General features: G+C 38.5%; 15 non-coding genes across 15 annotated transcripts; all 15 read right to left on the bottom strand.

The window, feature by feature from the left end:
• Positions 1-598: 598 nt before the first annotated feature.
• On the bottom strand, positions 599-671 carry TRNAR-CCU (transfer RNA arginine (anticodon CCU)). Its single transcript has one exon. It is a non-coding gene; the product is annotated as a tRNA-Arg (tRNA).
• Positions 672-1,118: 447 nt separating this feature from the next.
• TRNAI-UAU (transfer RNA isoleucine (anticodon UAU)) lies at positions 1,119-1,211 on the bottom strand. The gene is given in 2 exon segments: positions 1,119-1,154; positions 1,174-1,211. It is a non-coding gene; the product is annotated as a tRNA-Ile (tRNA).
• An 861-nt stretch (positions 1,212-2,072) lies between these two features.
• Positions 2,073-2,145, bottom strand: TRNAR-CCU (transfer RNA arginine (anticodon CCU)). The gene has a single exon. It is a non-coding gene; the product is annotated as a tRNA-Arg (tRNA).
• Positions 2,146-3,534: 1,389 nt separating this feature from the next.
• On the bottom strand, positions 3,535-3,607 carry TRNAR-CCU (transfer RNA arginine (anticodon CCU)). Its single transcript has one exon. It is a non-coding gene; the product is annotated as a tRNA-Arg (tRNA).
• A 451-nt stretch (positions 3,608-4,058) lies between these two features.
• TRNAI-UAU (transfer RNA isoleucine (anticodon UAU)) lies at positions 4,059-4,151 on the bottom strand. The gene is given in 2 exon segments: positions 4,059-4,094; positions 4,114-4,151. It is a non-coding gene; the product is annotated as a tRNA-Ile (tRNA).
• Positions 4,152-5,018: 867 nt separating this feature from the next.
• On the bottom strand, positions 5,019-5,091 carry TRNAR-CCU (transfer RNA arginine (anticodon CCU)). Its single transcript has one exon. It is a non-coding gene; the product is annotated as a tRNA-Arg (tRNA).
• Positions 5,092-5,538: 447 nt separating this feature from the next.
• Positions 5,539-5,631, bottom strand: TRNAI-UAU (transfer RNA isoleucine (anticodon UAU)). The gene is given in 2 exon segments: positions 5,539-5,574; positions 5,594-5,631. It is a non-coding gene; the product is annotated as a tRNA-Ile (tRNA).
• Positions 5,632-6,493: 862 nt separating this feature from the next.
• On the bottom strand, positions 6,494-6,566 carry TRNAR-CCU (transfer RNA arginine (anticodon CCU)). The gene has a single exon. It is a non-coding gene; the product is annotated as a tRNA-Arg (tRNA).
• A 1,382-nt stretch (positions 6,567-7,948) lies between these two features.
• On the bottom strand, positions 7,949-8,021 carry TRNAR-CCU (transfer RNA arginine (anticodon CCU)). Its single transcript has one exon. It is a non-coding gene; the product is annotated as a tRNA-Arg (tRNA).
• A 451-nt stretch (positions 8,022-8,472) lies between these two features.
• TRNAI-UAU (transfer RNA isoleucine (anticodon UAU)) lies at positions 8,473-8,565 on the bottom strand. The gene is given in 2 exon segments: positions 8,473-8,508; positions 8,528-8,565. It is a non-coding gene; the product is annotated as a tRNA-Ile (tRNA).
• Positions 8,566-9,432: 867 nt separating this feature from the next.
• TRNAR-CCU (transfer RNA arginine (anticodon CCU)) lies at positions 9,433-9,505 on the bottom strand. The gene has a single exon. It is a non-coding gene; the product is annotated as a tRNA-Arg (tRNA).
• Positions 9,506-12,232: 2,727 nt separating this feature from the next.
• On the bottom strand, positions 12,233-12,305 carry TRNAR-CCU (transfer RNA arginine (anticodon CCU)). Its single transcript has one exon. It is a non-coding gene; the product is annotated as a tRNA-Arg (tRNA).
• A 451-nt stretch (positions 12,306-12,756) lies between these two features.
• Positions 12,757-12,849, bottom strand: TRNAI-UAU (transfer RNA isoleucine (anticodon UAU)). Its single transcript is given in 2 exon segments — positions 12,757-12,792; positions 12,812-12,849. It is a non-coding gene; the product is annotated as a tRNA-Ile (tRNA).
• Positions 12,850-13,716: 867 nt separating this feature from the next.
• TRNAR-CCU (transfer RNA arginine (anticodon CCU)) lies at positions 13,717-13,789 on the bottom strand. Its single transcript has one exon. It is a non-coding gene; the product is annotated as a tRNA-Arg (tRNA).
• A 447-nt stretch (positions 13,790-14,236) lies between these two features.
• On the bottom strand, positions 14,237-14,329 carry TRNAI-UAU (transfer RNA isoleucine (anticodon UAU)). Its single transcript is given in 2 exon segments — positions 14,237-14,272; positions 14,292-14,329. It is a non-coding gene; the product is annotated as a tRNA-Ile (tRNA).
• Between the last annotated feature and the right edge of the window lie 837 nt (positions 14,330-15,166).

The following is a 15,166-nucleotide window of genomic DNA, read 5'->3' as shown; positions in this document are numbered from 1 at the left end:
AACAGACATTGACGATATAAAAAATTCTTCTGAATTCAGGGGCTGCAGGGTCATCTGTGACATCACCTTTTGTGATTCCTAGATCCTGTGTTAACAGCTGCGTACAGAGGTGTTGTCAGTCTTTGTAACCATACCTCTGATATTAAGCAAAACTGCTCTAGAACGACAGGATGTTTGAGTCCAAAATATTCCCAGTGGCCAGGGTGAAAATTGAAAGATTACTCATTTTGTTTTGTAAGAAAGAACATGATATGAAAAAAAGAACGTTGTCCAAAATGTTTCAAAAACCGTTTACATTTTTCAATTATAATTTTTGATTTTGATATTTGCCAATATTGTGTGGTTGAAAGCATATCCATATCTTAGAAAAGATACTCTTTGTTATTTGGGTCATAAATGACGATGCAAACAATTAAGATGCTATGTTTGTCGGCCCCACACAATTGCGTGTTAACACTTCTCTCAGTACATGGAAAGGATCGTTGTAAAGGGTAGAGGTTTGCAAGAACTAATTTACAAAGAAACAACACAAGGAGAACAGTTTACACCTGCACCATCAACCTTCCATGAGAAACTGTTGGAAAGGGAAATCAACAAGCACCCCAGATGGGACTTGAACCCACAATCCCTGGCTTAGGAGGCCAGTGCCTTATCCATTAGGCCACTGGGGCTTGATGGAGTAGCTTAAAAATCCAGACTTTCTTTGGTTACCACAAGAGTGAATCACTCACTTTTGATTGAGTTATCAAGAACGATCTTGTACTTTTGAACTCCAAATTGAAACAAACCGTCCGAATGCACATGCATCTTTATTTTAGAAGAGAGCCAGGGCTAACTTTGTCGGGTCACTGTACGTTATTAATGCCGATGATGGAAAGTTTATTGGACTGCCAGAAGCCTGAAAAACTAAATAGATATCTTCCACATTTCCCTTTCAATTATGACACCAGATTACGGTGGGACTCAATAGACTTGTCCAACCTGCGGCAATTTAAAAAAATACAAAAATTTAAACAACAAATATCTCGTTGAAATTTCTCTCTTAATCTTGACACTAGATCATGAACCAATTCAACGACTTCAGTAGTAAAAAATACAAAACGAAGGCAAGAATAGAATGCTCCAGGTGAGGGTCGAACTCACAACCTCGGCATCACTCGACAGTTACTGCTTTATAAGTACCGCGCGCTGACCGATTGCGCCACTGGAGCTGACTGGGTACACCGCTATGACATAAATTTGATTAAAAAAAAAAATTGAAATGGGATAGTTCTTCAGAAAATTAATGATTGCTTACAACAGGTTTCTAAGGTTTTATTATAATGTTTGACAATAAATATTTTACCATATCACAATCTTTATTAAAAATGAAAATGAGAAATTTATACACTGGACGCTGGGTCATTTTAGACTCAAACATCCTGTTTTTTTTTTTTGTTTTTTTTTTCTTCAGGAAATGCGCACTTACATTTGCTGCAATGAACAGACATTGACGATATAAAAAATTCTTCTGAATTCAGGGGCTGCAGGGTCATCTGTGACATCACCTTTTGTGATTCCTAGATCCTGTGTTAACAGCTGCATACAGAGGTGTTGTCAGTCTTTGTAACCATACCTCTGATATTAAGCAAAACTGCTCTAGAACGACAGGATGTTTGAGTCCAAAATATTCCCAGTGGCCAGGGTGAAAATTGAAAGATTACTCATTTTGTTTTGTAAGAAAGAACATGATATGAAAAAAAGAACGTTGTCCAAAATGTTTCAAAAACCGTTTACATTTTTCAATTATAATTTTTGATTTTGATATTTGCCAATATTGTGTGGTTGAAAGCATATCCATATCTTAGAAAAGATACTCTTTGTTATTTGGGTCATAAATGACGATGCAAACAATTAAGATGCTATGTTTGTCGGCCCCACACAATTGCGTGTTAACACTTCTCTCAGTACATGGAAAGGATCGTTGTAAAGGGTAGAGGTTTGCAAGAACTAATTTACAAAGAAACAACACAAGGAGAACAGTTTACACCTGCACCATCAACGAGAAACTGTTGGAAAGGGAAATCAACAAGCACCCCAGATGGGACTTGAACCCACAATCCCTGGCTTAGGAGGCCAGTGCCTTATCCATTAGGCCACTGGGGCTTGATGGAGTAGCTTAAAAATCCAGACTTTCTTTGGTTACCACAAGAGTGAATCACTCACTTTTGATTGAGTTATCAAGGACGATCTTGTACGTTTGAACTCCAAATTGAAACAAACCGTCCGAATGCACATGCATCTTTATTTTAGAAGAGAGCCAGGGCTAACTTTGTCGGGTCACTGTACATAAGTTATCAATGCCGATGATGGAAAGTTTATTGGACTGCCAGAAGCCTGAAAAACTAAATAGATATCTTCCATATTTCCCTTTCAATTATGACACCAGATTACGGTGGGACTCAATAGACTTGTCCAACCTGCGGCAATTTAAAAAAATACAAAAATTTAAACAACAAATATCTCGTTGAAATTTCTCTCTTAATCTTGACACTAGATCATGAACCGATTCAACGACTTCAGTAGTAAAAAATACAAAACGAAGGCAAGAATAGAATGCTCCAGGTGAGGGTCGAACTCACAACCTCGGCATCACTCGACAGTTACTGCTTTATAAGTACCGCGCGCTGACCGAGTACACCGCTATGACATAAATTTGATTAAAAAAAAAAATTGAAATGGGATAGTTCTTCAGAAAATTAATGATTGCTTACAACAGGTTTCTAAGGTTTTATTATAATGTTTGACAATAAATATTTTACCATATCACAATCTTTATTAAAAATGAAAATGAGAAATTTATACACTGGACGCTGGGTCATTTTAGACTCAAACATCCTGTTTTTTTTTTTGTTTTTTTTTTCTTCAGGAAATGCGCACTTACATTTGCTGCAATGAACAGACATTGACGATATAAAAAATTCTTCTGAATTCAGGGGCTGCAGGGTCATCTGTGACATCACCTTTTGTGATTCCTAGATCCTGTGTTAACAGCTGCGTACAGAGGTGTTGTCAGTCTTTGTAACCATACCTCTGATATTAAGCAAAACTGCTCTAGAATGACAGGATGTTTGAGTCCAAAATATTCCCAGTGGCCAGGGTGAAAATTGAAAGATTACTCATTTTGTTTTGTAAGAAAGAACATGATATGAAAAAAAGAACGTTGTCCAAAATGTTTCAAAAACCGTTTACATTTTTCAATTATAATTTTTGATTTTGATATTTGCCAATATTGTGTGGTTGAAAGCATATCCATATCTTAGAAAAGATACTCTTTGTTATTTGGGTCATAAATGACGATGCAAACAATTAAGATGCTATGTTTGTCGGCCCCACACAATTGCGTGTTAACACTTCTCTCAGTACATGGAAAGGATCGTTGTAAAGGGTAGAGGTTTGCAAGAACTAATTTACAAAGAAACAACACAAGGAGAACAGTTTACACCTGCACCATCAACCTTCCATGAGAAACTGTTGGAAAGGGAAATCAACAAGCACCCCAGATGTGACTTGAACCCACAATCCCTGGCTTAGGAGGCCAGTGCCTTATCCATTAGGCCACTGGGGCTTGATGGAGTAGCTTAAAAATCCAGACTTTCTTTGGTTACCACAAGAGTGAATCACTCACTTTTGATTGAGTTATCAAGGACGATCTTGTACGTTTGAACTCCAAATTGAAACAAACCGTCCGAATGCACATGCATCTTTATTTTAGAAGAGAGCCAGGGCTAACTTTGTCGGGTCACTGTACATAAGTTATCAATGCCGATGATGGAAAGTTTATTGGACTGCCAGAAGCCTGAAAAACTAAATAGATATCTTCCACATTTCCCTTTCAATTATGACACCAGATTACGGTGGGACTCAATAGACTTGTCCAACCTGCGGCAATTTAAAAAAATACAAAAATTTAAACAACAAATATCTCGTTGAAATTTCTCTCTTAATCTTGACACTAGATCATGAACCGATTCAACGACTTCAGTAGTAAAAAATACAAAACGAAGGCAAGAATAGAATGCTCCAGGTGAGGGTCGAACTCACAACCTCGGCATCACTCGACAGTTACTGCTTTATAAGTACCGCGCGCTGACCGATTGCGCCACTGGAGCTGACTGGGTACACCGCTATGACATAAATTTGATTAAAAAAAAAAATTGAAATGGGATAGTTCTTCAGAAAATTAATGATTGCTTACAACAGGTTTCTAAGGTTTTATTATAATGTTTGACAATAAATATTTTACCATATCACAATCTTTATTAAAAATGAAAATGAGAAATTTATACACTGGACACTGGGTCATTTTAGACTCAAACATCCTGTTTTTTTTTTTGTTTTTTTTTTCTTCAGGAAATGCGCACTTACATTTGCTGCAATGAACAGACATTGACGATATAAAAAATTCTTCTGAATTCAGGGGCTGCAGGGTCATCTGTGACATCACCTTTTGTGATTCCTAGATCCTGTGTTAACAGCTGCGTACAGAGGTGTTGTCAGTCTTTGTAACCATACCTCTGATATTAAGCAAAACTGCTCTAGAACGACAGGATGTTTGAGTCCAAAATATTCCCAGTGGCCAGGGTGAAAATTGAAAGATTACTCATTTTGTTTTGTAAGAAAGAACATGATATGAAAAAAAGAACGTTGTCCAAAATGTTTCAAAAACCGTTTACATTTTTCAATTATAATTTTTGATTTTGATATTTGCCAATATTGTGTGGTTGAAAGCATATCCATATCTTAGAAAAGATACTCTTTGTTATTTGGGTCATAAATGACGATGCAAACAATTAAGATGCTATGTTTGTCGGCCCCACACAATTGCGTGTTAACACTTCTCTCAGTACATGGAAAGGATCGTTGTAAAGGGTAGAGGTTTGCAAGAACTAATTTACAAAGAAACAACACAAGGAGAACAGTTTACACCTGCACCATCAACCTTCCATGAGAAACTGTTGGAAAGGGAAATCAACAAGCACCCCAGATGGGACTTGAACCCACAATCCCTGGCTTAGGAGGCCAGTGCCTTATCCATTAGGCCACTGGGGCTTGATGGAGTAGCTTAAAAATCCAGACTTTCTTTGGTTACCACAAGAGTGAATCACTCACTTTTGATTGAGTTATCAAGAACGATCTTGTACTTTTGAACTCCAAATTGAAACAAACCGTCCGAATGCACATGCATCTTTATTTTAGAAGAGAGCCAGGGCTAACTTTGTCGGGTCACTGTACGTTATTAATGCCGATGATGGAAAGTTTATTGGACTGCCAGAAGCCTGAAAAACTAAATAGATATCTTCCACATTTCCCTTTCAATTATGACACCAGATTACGGTGGGACTCAATAGACTTGTCCAACCTGCGGCAATTTAAAAAAATACAAAAATTTAAACAACAAATATCTCGTTGAAATTTCTCTCTTAATCTTGACACTAGATCATGAACCAATTCAACGACTTCAGTAGTAAAAAATACAAAACGAAGGCAAGAATAGAATGCTCCAGGTGAGGGTCGAACTCACAACCTCGGCATCACTCGACAGTTACTGCTTTATAAGTACCGCGCGCTGACCGATTGCGCCACTGGAGCTGACTGGGTACACCGCTATGACATAAATTTGATTAAAAAAAAAAATTGAAATGGGATAGTTCTTCAGAAAATTAATGATTGCTTACAACAGGTTTCTAAGGTTTTATTATAATGTTTGACAATAAATATTTTACCATATCACAATCTTTATTAAAAATGAAAATGAGAAATTTATACACTGGACGCTGGGTCATTTTAGACTCAAACATCCTGTTTTTTTTTTTTGTTTTTTTTCTTCTTCAGGAAATGCGCACTTACATTTGCTGCAATGAACAGACATTGACGATATAAAAAATTCTTCTGAATTCAGGGGCTGCAGGGTCATCTGTGACATCACCTTTTGTGATTCCTAGATCCTGTGTTAACAGCTGCATACAGAGGTGTTGTCAGTCTTTGTAACCATACCTCTGATATTAAGCAAAACTGCTCTAGAACGACAGGATGTTTGAGTCCAAAATATTCCCAGTGGCCAGGGTGAAAATTGAAAGATTACTCATTTTGTTTTGTAAGAAAGAACATGATATGAAAAAAAGAACGTTGTCCAAAATGTTTCAAAAACCGTTTACATTTTTCAATTATAATTTTTGATTTTGATATTTGCCAATATTGTGTGGTTGAAAGCATATCCATATCTTAGAAAAGATACTCTTTGTTATTTGGGTCATAAATGACGATGCAAACAATTAAGATGCTATGTTTGTCGGCCCCACACAATTGCGTGTTAACACTTCTCTCAGTACATGGAAAGGATCGTTGTAAAGGGTAGAGGTTTGCAAAAACTAATTTACAAAGAAACAACACAAGGAGAACAGTTTACACCTGCACCATCAACGAGAAACTGTTGGAAAGGGAAATCAACAAGCACCCCAGATGGGACTTGAACCCACAATCCCTGGCTTAGGAGGCCAGTGCCTTATCCATTAGGCCACTGGGGCTTGATGGAGTAGCTTAAAAATCCAGACTTTCTTTGGTTACCACAAGAGTGAATCACTCACTTTTGATTGAGTTATCAAGGACGATCTTGTACGTTTGAACTCCAAATTGAAACAAACCGTCCGAATGCACATGCATCTTTATTTTAGAAGAGAGCCAGGGCTAACTTTGTCGGGTCACTGTACATAAGTTATCAATGCCGATGATGGAAAGTTTATTGGACTGCCAGAAGCCTGAAAAACTAAATAGATATCTTCCATATTTCCCTTTCAATTATGACACCAGATTACGGTGGGACTCAATAGACTTGTCCAACCTGCGGCAATTTAAAAAAATACAAAAATTTAAACAACAAATATCTCGTTGAAATTTCTCTCTTAATCTTGACACTAGATCATGAACCGATTCAACGACTTCAGTAGTAAAAAATACAAAACGAAGGCAAGAATAGAATGCTCCAGGTGAGGGTCGAACTCACAACCTCGGCATCACTCGACAGTTACTGCTTTATAAGTACCGCGCGCTGACCGAGTACACCGCTATGACATAAATTTGATTAAAAAAAAAAATTGAAATGGGATAGTTCTTCAGAAAATTAATGATTGCTTACAACAGGTTTCTAAGGTTTTATTATAATGTTTGACAATAAATATTTTACCATATCACAATCTTTATTAAAAATGAAAATGAGAAATTTATACACTGGACGCTGGGTCATTTTAGACTCAAACATCCTGTTTTTTTTTTTGTTTTTTTTTTCTTCAGGAAATGCGCACTTACATTTGCTGCAATGAACAGACATTGACGATATAAAAAATTCTTCTGAATTCAGGGGCTGCAGGGTCATCTGTGACATCACCTTTTGTGATTCCTAGATCCTGTGTTAACAGCTGCGTACAGAGGTGTTGTCAGTCTTTGTAACCATACCTCTGATATTAAGCAAAACTGCTCTAGAATGACAGGATGTTTGAGTCCAAAATATTCCCAGTGGCCAGGGTGAAAATTGAAAGATTACTCATTTTGTTTTGTAAGAAAGAACATGATATGAAAAAAAGAACGTTGTCCAAAATGTTTCAAAAACCGTTTACATTTTTCAATTATAATTTTTGATTTTGATATTTGCCAATATTGTGTGGTTGAAAGCATATCCATATCTTAGAAAAGATACTCTTTGTTATTTGGGTCATAAATGACGATGCAAACAATTAAGATGCTATGTTTGTCGGCCCCACACAATTGCGTGTTAACACTTCTCTCAGTACATGGAAAGGATCGTTGTAAAGGGTAGAGGTTTGCAAGAACTAATTTACAAAGAAACAACACAAGGAGAACAGTTTACACCTGCACCATCAACGAGAAACTGTTGGAAAGGGAAATCAACAAGCACCCCAGATGGGACTTGAACCCACAATCCCTGGCTTAGGAGGCCAGCGCCTTATCCATTAGGCCACTGGGGCTTGATGGAGTAGCTTAAAAATCCAGACTTTCTTTGGTTACCACAAGAGTGAATCACTCACTTTTGATTGAGTTATCAAGGACGATCTTGTACGTTTGAACTCCAAATTGAAACAAACCGTCCGAATGCACATGCATCTTTATTTTAGAAGAGAGCCAGGGCTAACTTTGTCGGGTCACTGTACATAAGTTATCAATGCCGATGATGGAAAGTTTATTGGACTGCCAGAAGCCTGAAAAACTAAATAGATATCTTCCACATTTCCCTTTCAATTATGACACCAGATTACGGTGGGACTCAATAGACTTGTCCAACCTGCGGCAATTTAAAAAAATACAAAAATTTAAACAACAAATATCTCGTTGAAATTTCTCTCTTAATCTTGACACTAGATCATGAACCAATTCAACGACTTCAGTAGTAAAAAATACAAAACGAAGGCAAGAATAGAATGCTCCAGGTGAGGGTCGAACTCACAACCTCGGCATCACTCGACAGTTACTGCTTTATAAGTACCGCGCGCTGACCGATTGCGCCACTGGAGCTGACTGGGTACACCGCTATGACATAAATTTGATAAAAAAAAAAAATTGAAATGGGATAGTTCTTCAGAAAATTAATGATTGCTTACAACAGGTTTCTAAGGTTTTATTATAATGTTTGACAATAAATATTTTACCATATCACAATCTTTATTAAAAATGAAAATGAGAAATTTATACACTGGACGCTGGGTCATTTTAGACTCAAACATCCTGTTTTTTTTTTTGTTTTTTTTTTCTTCAGGAAATGCGCACTTACATTTGCTGCAATGAACAGACATTGACGATATAAAAAATTCTTCTGAATTCAGGGGCTGCAGGGTCATCTGTGACATCACCTTTTGTGATTCCTAGATCCTGTGTTAACAGCTGCGTACAGAGGTGTTGTCAGTCTTTGTAACCATACCTCTGATATTAAGCAAAACTGCTCTAGAATGACAGGATGTTTGAGTCCAAAATATTCCCAGTGGCCAGGGTGAAAATTGAAAGATTACTCATTTTGTTTTGTAAGAAAGAACATGATATGAAAAAAAGAACGTTGTCCAAAATGTTTCAAAAACCGTTTACATTTTTCAATTATAATTTTAGATTTTGATATTTGCCAATATTGTGTGGTTGAAAGCATATCCATATCTTAGAAAAGATACTCTTTGTTATTTGGGTCATAAATGACGATGCAAACAATTAAGATGCTATGTTTGTCGGCCCCACACAATTGCGTGTTAACACTTCTCTCAGTACATGGAAAGGATCGTTGTAAAGGGTAGAGGTTTGCAAGAACTAATTTACAAAGAAACAACACAAGGAGAACAGTTTACACCTGCACCATCAACCTTCCATGAGAAACTGTTGGAAAGGGAAATCAACAAGCACCCCAGATGGGACTTGAACCCACAATCCCTGGCTTAGGAGGCCAGTGCCTTATCCATTAGGCCACTGGGGCTTGATGGAGTAGCTTAAAAATCCAGACTTTCTTTGGTTACCACAAGAGTGAATCACTCACTTTTGATTGAGTTATCAAGGACGATCTTGTACGTTTGAACTCCAAATTGAAACAAACCGTCCGAATGCACATGCATCTTTATTTTAGAAGAGAGCCAGGGCTAACTTTGTCGGGTCACTGTACATAAGTTATCAATGCCGATGATGGAAAGTTTATTGGACTGCCAGAAGCCTGAAAAACTAAATAGATATCTTCCATATTTCCCTTTCAATTATGACACCAGATTACGGTGGGACTCAATAGACTTGTCCAACCTGCGGCAATTTAAAAAAATACAAAAATTTAAACAACAAATATCTCGTTGAAATTTCTCTCTTAATCTTGACACTAGATCATGAACCGATTCAACGACTTCAGTAGTAAAAAATACAAAACGAAGGCAAGAATAGAATGCTCCAGGTGAGGGTCGAACTCACAACCTCGGCATCACTCGACAGTTACTGCTTTATAAGTACCGCGCGCTGACCGAGTACACCGCTATGACATAAATTTGATAAAAAAAAAAAATTGAAATGGGATAGTTCTTCAGAAAATTAATGATTGCTTACAACAGGTTTCTAAGGTTTTATTATAATGTTTGACAATAAATATTTTACCATATCACAATCTTTATTAAAAATGAAAATGAGAAATTTATACACTGGACGCTGGGTCATTTTAGACTCAAACATCCTGTTTTTTTTTTTGTTTTTTTTTTCTTCAGGAAATGCGCACTTACATTTGCTGCAATGAACAGACATTGACGATATAAAAAATTCTTCTGAATTCAGGGGCTGCAGGGTCATCTGTGACATCACCTTTTGTGATTCCTAGATCCTGTGTTAACAGCTGCGTACAGAGGTGTTGTCAGTAGTGTTGAGCATTCCGATGCTGCAAGTATCGGGTATCGGCCGATACTTGCTGTATCGGAATTCCGATACCGGGATTCCGATACTCTTGTGGTATCGGGTATCGGGTATCGGAACAACATTAATGTTAAAATGTGTAAAATAGAGAATTAAAATAAAAAATATCGCTATACTCACCTGTCCGACGCAGCCGGGACCTCAGCGCAGGAACCGGCAGCGTTGTTTGTTTAAAATTCCCGCTTTTACATGGTTACGCGAAGTCCCGGCTTGTGATTGGTCAGGGCGGCCATGTTGCCGGGCCGCGGACCAATCACAGCAAGCCGTGACGAAAATACGTCACGGCTTGCTGTGATTGGTCCGCGTCCCGGCAACATGGCCGCCATTAACCAATCACAAGCCGTGACGTCACGGGAGGCTGGAAACGCGCTCATTTCAAAATGAGCGCGTCCAGCCTCCCGGCTTGTGATTGGTTGATCGCGGCGCAACCAATCACAAGCCGTGACGTCACGGGAGGCTGGACACGCGCCCATTTCAAAATGAGCGCGTCCAGCCTCCCGGCTTGTGATTGGTTGATCGCGGCGCAACCAATCACAAGCCGTGACGTCACGGGAGGCTGGACACGCGCCCATTTCAAAATGAGCGCGTCCAGCCTCCCGGCTTGTGATTGGTTGATCGCGGCGCAACCAATCACAAGCCGTGACGTCACGGGAGGCTGGACACGCGCCCATTTCAAAATGAGCGCGTCCAGCCTCCCGGCTTGTGATTGGTTGATCGCGGCGCAACCAATCACAAGCCGTGACGTCACGGGAGGCTGGACACGCGCCCATTTTAAAATGAGCGCGTGTCCAGCCTCCCGTGACGTCCCGGCTTGTGATTGGTCAGGGCGGCCATATTGCCGGGACGCGGACCAATCACAGCAAGCCGTGACGTAATTTCGTCACGGCTTGCTGTGATTGGTCCGCGTCCCGGCAACATGGCCGACCTGACCAATCACAAGCCGGGAATTCACGTAACCAAGTAATAGCGCGATTTTTAAACAAACAACGCTGCCGGTTCCCTCGCTGAAGTCCCGGCTGCGTCGGACAGGTGAGTATAGCGATATTTTTTATTTTAATTCTTTCTTTTACACATTTATATGGTTCCCAGGGCCTGAAGGAGAGTTTCCTCTCCTTCAGACCCTGGGAACCATCAGGAATACCGTCCGATACATGAGTCCCATTGACTTGTATTGGTATCGGGTATCGGTATCGGATTGGATTCCGATACTGTGACGGTATCGGCCGATACTTTCCGATACCGATACTTTCAAGTATCGGACGGTATCGCTCAACACTAGTTGTCAGTCTTTGTAACCATACCTCTGATATTAAGCAAAACTGCTCTAGAATGACAGGATGTTTGAGTCCAAAATATTCCCAGTGGCCAGGGTGAAAATTGAAAGATTACTCATTTTGTTTTGTAAGAAAGAACATGATATGAAAAAAAGAACGTCCAAAATGTTTCAAAAACCGTTTACATTTTTCAATTATAATTTTTGATTTTGATATTTGCCAATATTGTGTGGTTGAAAGCATATCCATATCTTAGAAAAGATACTCTTTGTTATTTGGGTCATAAATGACGATGCAAACAATTAAGATGCTATGTTTGTCGGCCCCACACAATTGCGTGTTAACACTTCTCTCAGTACATGGAAAGGATCGTTGTAAAGGGTAGAGGTTTGCAAGAACTAATTTACAAAGAAACAACACAAGGAGAACAGTTTACACCTGCACCATCAACCTTCCATGAGAAACTGTTGGAAAGGGAAATCAACAAGCACCCCAGATGGGACTTGAACCCACAATCCCTGGCTTAGGAGGCCAGTGCCTTATCCATTAGGCCACTGGGGCTTGATGGAGTAGCTTAAAAATCCAGACTTTCTTTGGTTACCACAAGAGTGAATCACTCACTTTTGATTGAGTTATCAAGGACGATCTTGTACGTTTGAACTCCAAATTGAAACAAACCGTCCGAATGCACATGCATCTTTATTTTAGAAGAGAGCCAGGGCTAACTTTGTCGGGTCACTGTACATAAGTTATCAATGCCGATGATGGAAAGTTTATTGGACTGCCAGAAGCCTGAAAAACTAAATAGATATCTTCCACATTTCCCTTTCAATTATGACACCAGATTACGGTGGGACTCAATAGACTTGTCCAACCTGCGGCAATTTAAAAAAATACAAAAATTTAAACAACAAATATCTCGTTGAAATTTCTCTCTTAATCTTGACACTAGATCATGAACCGATTCAACGACTTCAGTAGTAAAAAATACAAAACGAAGGCAAGAATAGAATGCTCCAGGTGAGGGTCGAACTCACAACCTCGGCATCACTCGACAGTTACTGCTTTATAAGTACCGCGCGCTGACCGATTGCGCCACTGGAGCTGACTGGGTACACCGCTATGACATAAATTTGATTAAAAAAAAAAATTGAAATGGGATAGTTCTTCAGAAAATTAATGATTGCTTACAACAGGTTTCTAAGGTTTTATTATAATGTTTGACAATAAATATTTTACCATATCACAATCTTTATTAAAAATGAAAATGAGAAATTTATACACTGGACACTGGGTCATTTTAGACTCAAACATCCTGTTTTTTTTTTTGTTTTTTTTTTCTTCAGGAAATGCGCACTTACATTTGCTGCAATGAACAGACATTGACGATATAAAAAATTCTTCTGAATTCAGGGGCTGCAGGGTCATCTGTGACATCACCTTTTGTGATTCCTAGATCCTGTGTTAACAGCTGCGTACAGAGGTGTTGTCAGTCTTTGTAACCATACCTCTGATATTAAGCAAAACTGCTCTAGAACGACAGGATGTTTGAGTCCAAAATATTCCCAGTGGCCAGGGTGAAAATTGAAAGATTACTCATTTTGTTTTGTAAGAAAGAACATGATATGAAAAAAAGAACGTTGTCCAAAATGTTTCAAAAACCGTTTACATTTTTCAATTATAATTTTTGATTTTGATATTTGCCAATATTGTGTGGTTGAAAGCATATCCATATCTTAGAAAAGATACTCTTTGTTATTTGGGTCATAAATGACGATGCAAACAATTAAGATGCTATGTTTGTCGGCCCCACACAATTGCGTGTTAACACTTCTCTCAGTACATGGAAAGGATCGTTGTAAAGGGTAGAGGTTTGCAAGAACTAATTTACAAAGAAACAACACAAGGAGAACAGTTTACACCTGCACCATCAACCTTCCATGAGAAACTGTTGGAAAGGGAAATCAACAAGCACCCCAGATGGGACTTGAACCCACAATCCCTGGCTTAGGAGGCCAGTGCCTTATCCATTAGGCCACTGGGGCTTGATGGAGTAGCTTAAAAATCCAGACTTTCTTTGGTTACCACAAGAGTGAATCACTCACTTTTGATTGAGTTATCAAGAACGATCTTGTACTTTTGAACTCCAAATTGAAACAAACCGTCCGAATGCACATGCATCTTTATTTTAGAAGAGAGCCAGGGCTAACTTTGTCGGGTCACTGTACGTTATTAATGCCGATGATGGAAAGTTTATTGGACTGCCAGAAGCCTGAAAAACTAAATAGATATCTTCCACATTTCCCTTTCAATTATGACACCAGATTACGGTGGGACTCAATAGACTTGTCCAACCTGCGGCAATTTAAAAAAATACAAAAATTTAAACAACAAATATCTCGTTGAAATTTCTCTCTTAATCTTGACACTAGATCATGAACCAATTCAACGACTTCAGTAGTAAAAAATACAAAACGAAGGCAAGAATAGAATGCTCCAGGTGAGGGTCGAACTCACAACCTCGGCATCACTCGACAGTTACTGCTTTATAAGTACCGCGCGCTGACCGATTGCGCCACTGGAGCTGACTGGGTACACCGCTATGACATAAATTTGATTAAAAAAAAAAATTGAAATGGGATAGTTCTTCAGAAAATTAATGATTGCTTACAACAGGTTTCTAAGGTTTTATTATAATGTTTGACAATAAATATTTTACCATATCACAATCTTTATTAAAAATGAAAATGAGAAATTTATACACTGGACGCTGGGTCATTTTAGACTCAAACATCCTGTTTTTTTTTTTTGTTTTTTTTTTCTTCAGGAAATGCGCACTTACATTTGCTGCAATGAACAGACATTGACGATATAAAAAATTCTTCTGAATTCAGGGGCTGCAGGGTCATCTGTGACATCACCTTTTGTGATTCCTAGATCCTGTGTTAACAGCTGCATACAGAGGTGTTGTCAGTCTTTGTAACCATACCTCTGATATTAAGCAAAACTGCTCTAGAACGACAGGATGTTTGAGTCCAAAATATTCCCAGTGGCCAGGGTGAAAATTGAAAGATTACTCATTTTGTTTTGTAAGAAAGAACATGATATGAAAAAAAGAACGTTGTCCAAAATGTTTCAAAAACCGTTTACATTTTTCAATTATAATTTTTGATTTTGATATTTGCCAATATTGTGTGGTTGAAAGCATATCCATATCTTAGAAAAGATACTCTTTGTTATTTGGGTCATAAATGACGATGCAAACAATTAAGATGCTATGTTTGTCGGCCCCACACAATTGCGTGTTAACACTTCTCTCAGTACATGGAAAGGATCGTTGTAAAGGGTAGAGGTTTGCAAGAACTAATTTACAAAGAAACAACACAAGGAGAACAGTTTACACCTGCACCATCAACGAGAAA

Source organism: Ranitomeya variabilis, chromosome 5, assembly GCF_051348905.1.
Source record: "Ranitomeya variabilis isolate aRanVar5 chromosome 5, aRanVar5.hap1, whole genome shotgun sequence".
Lineage (NCBI taxonomy): Eukaryota > Metazoa > Chordata > Amphibia > Anura > Dendrobatidae > Ranitomeya > Ranitomeya variabilis.
Note: the sequence above shows the minus strand (reverse complement) of the source record. Positions and strands in the feature narration are given on the sequence as shown.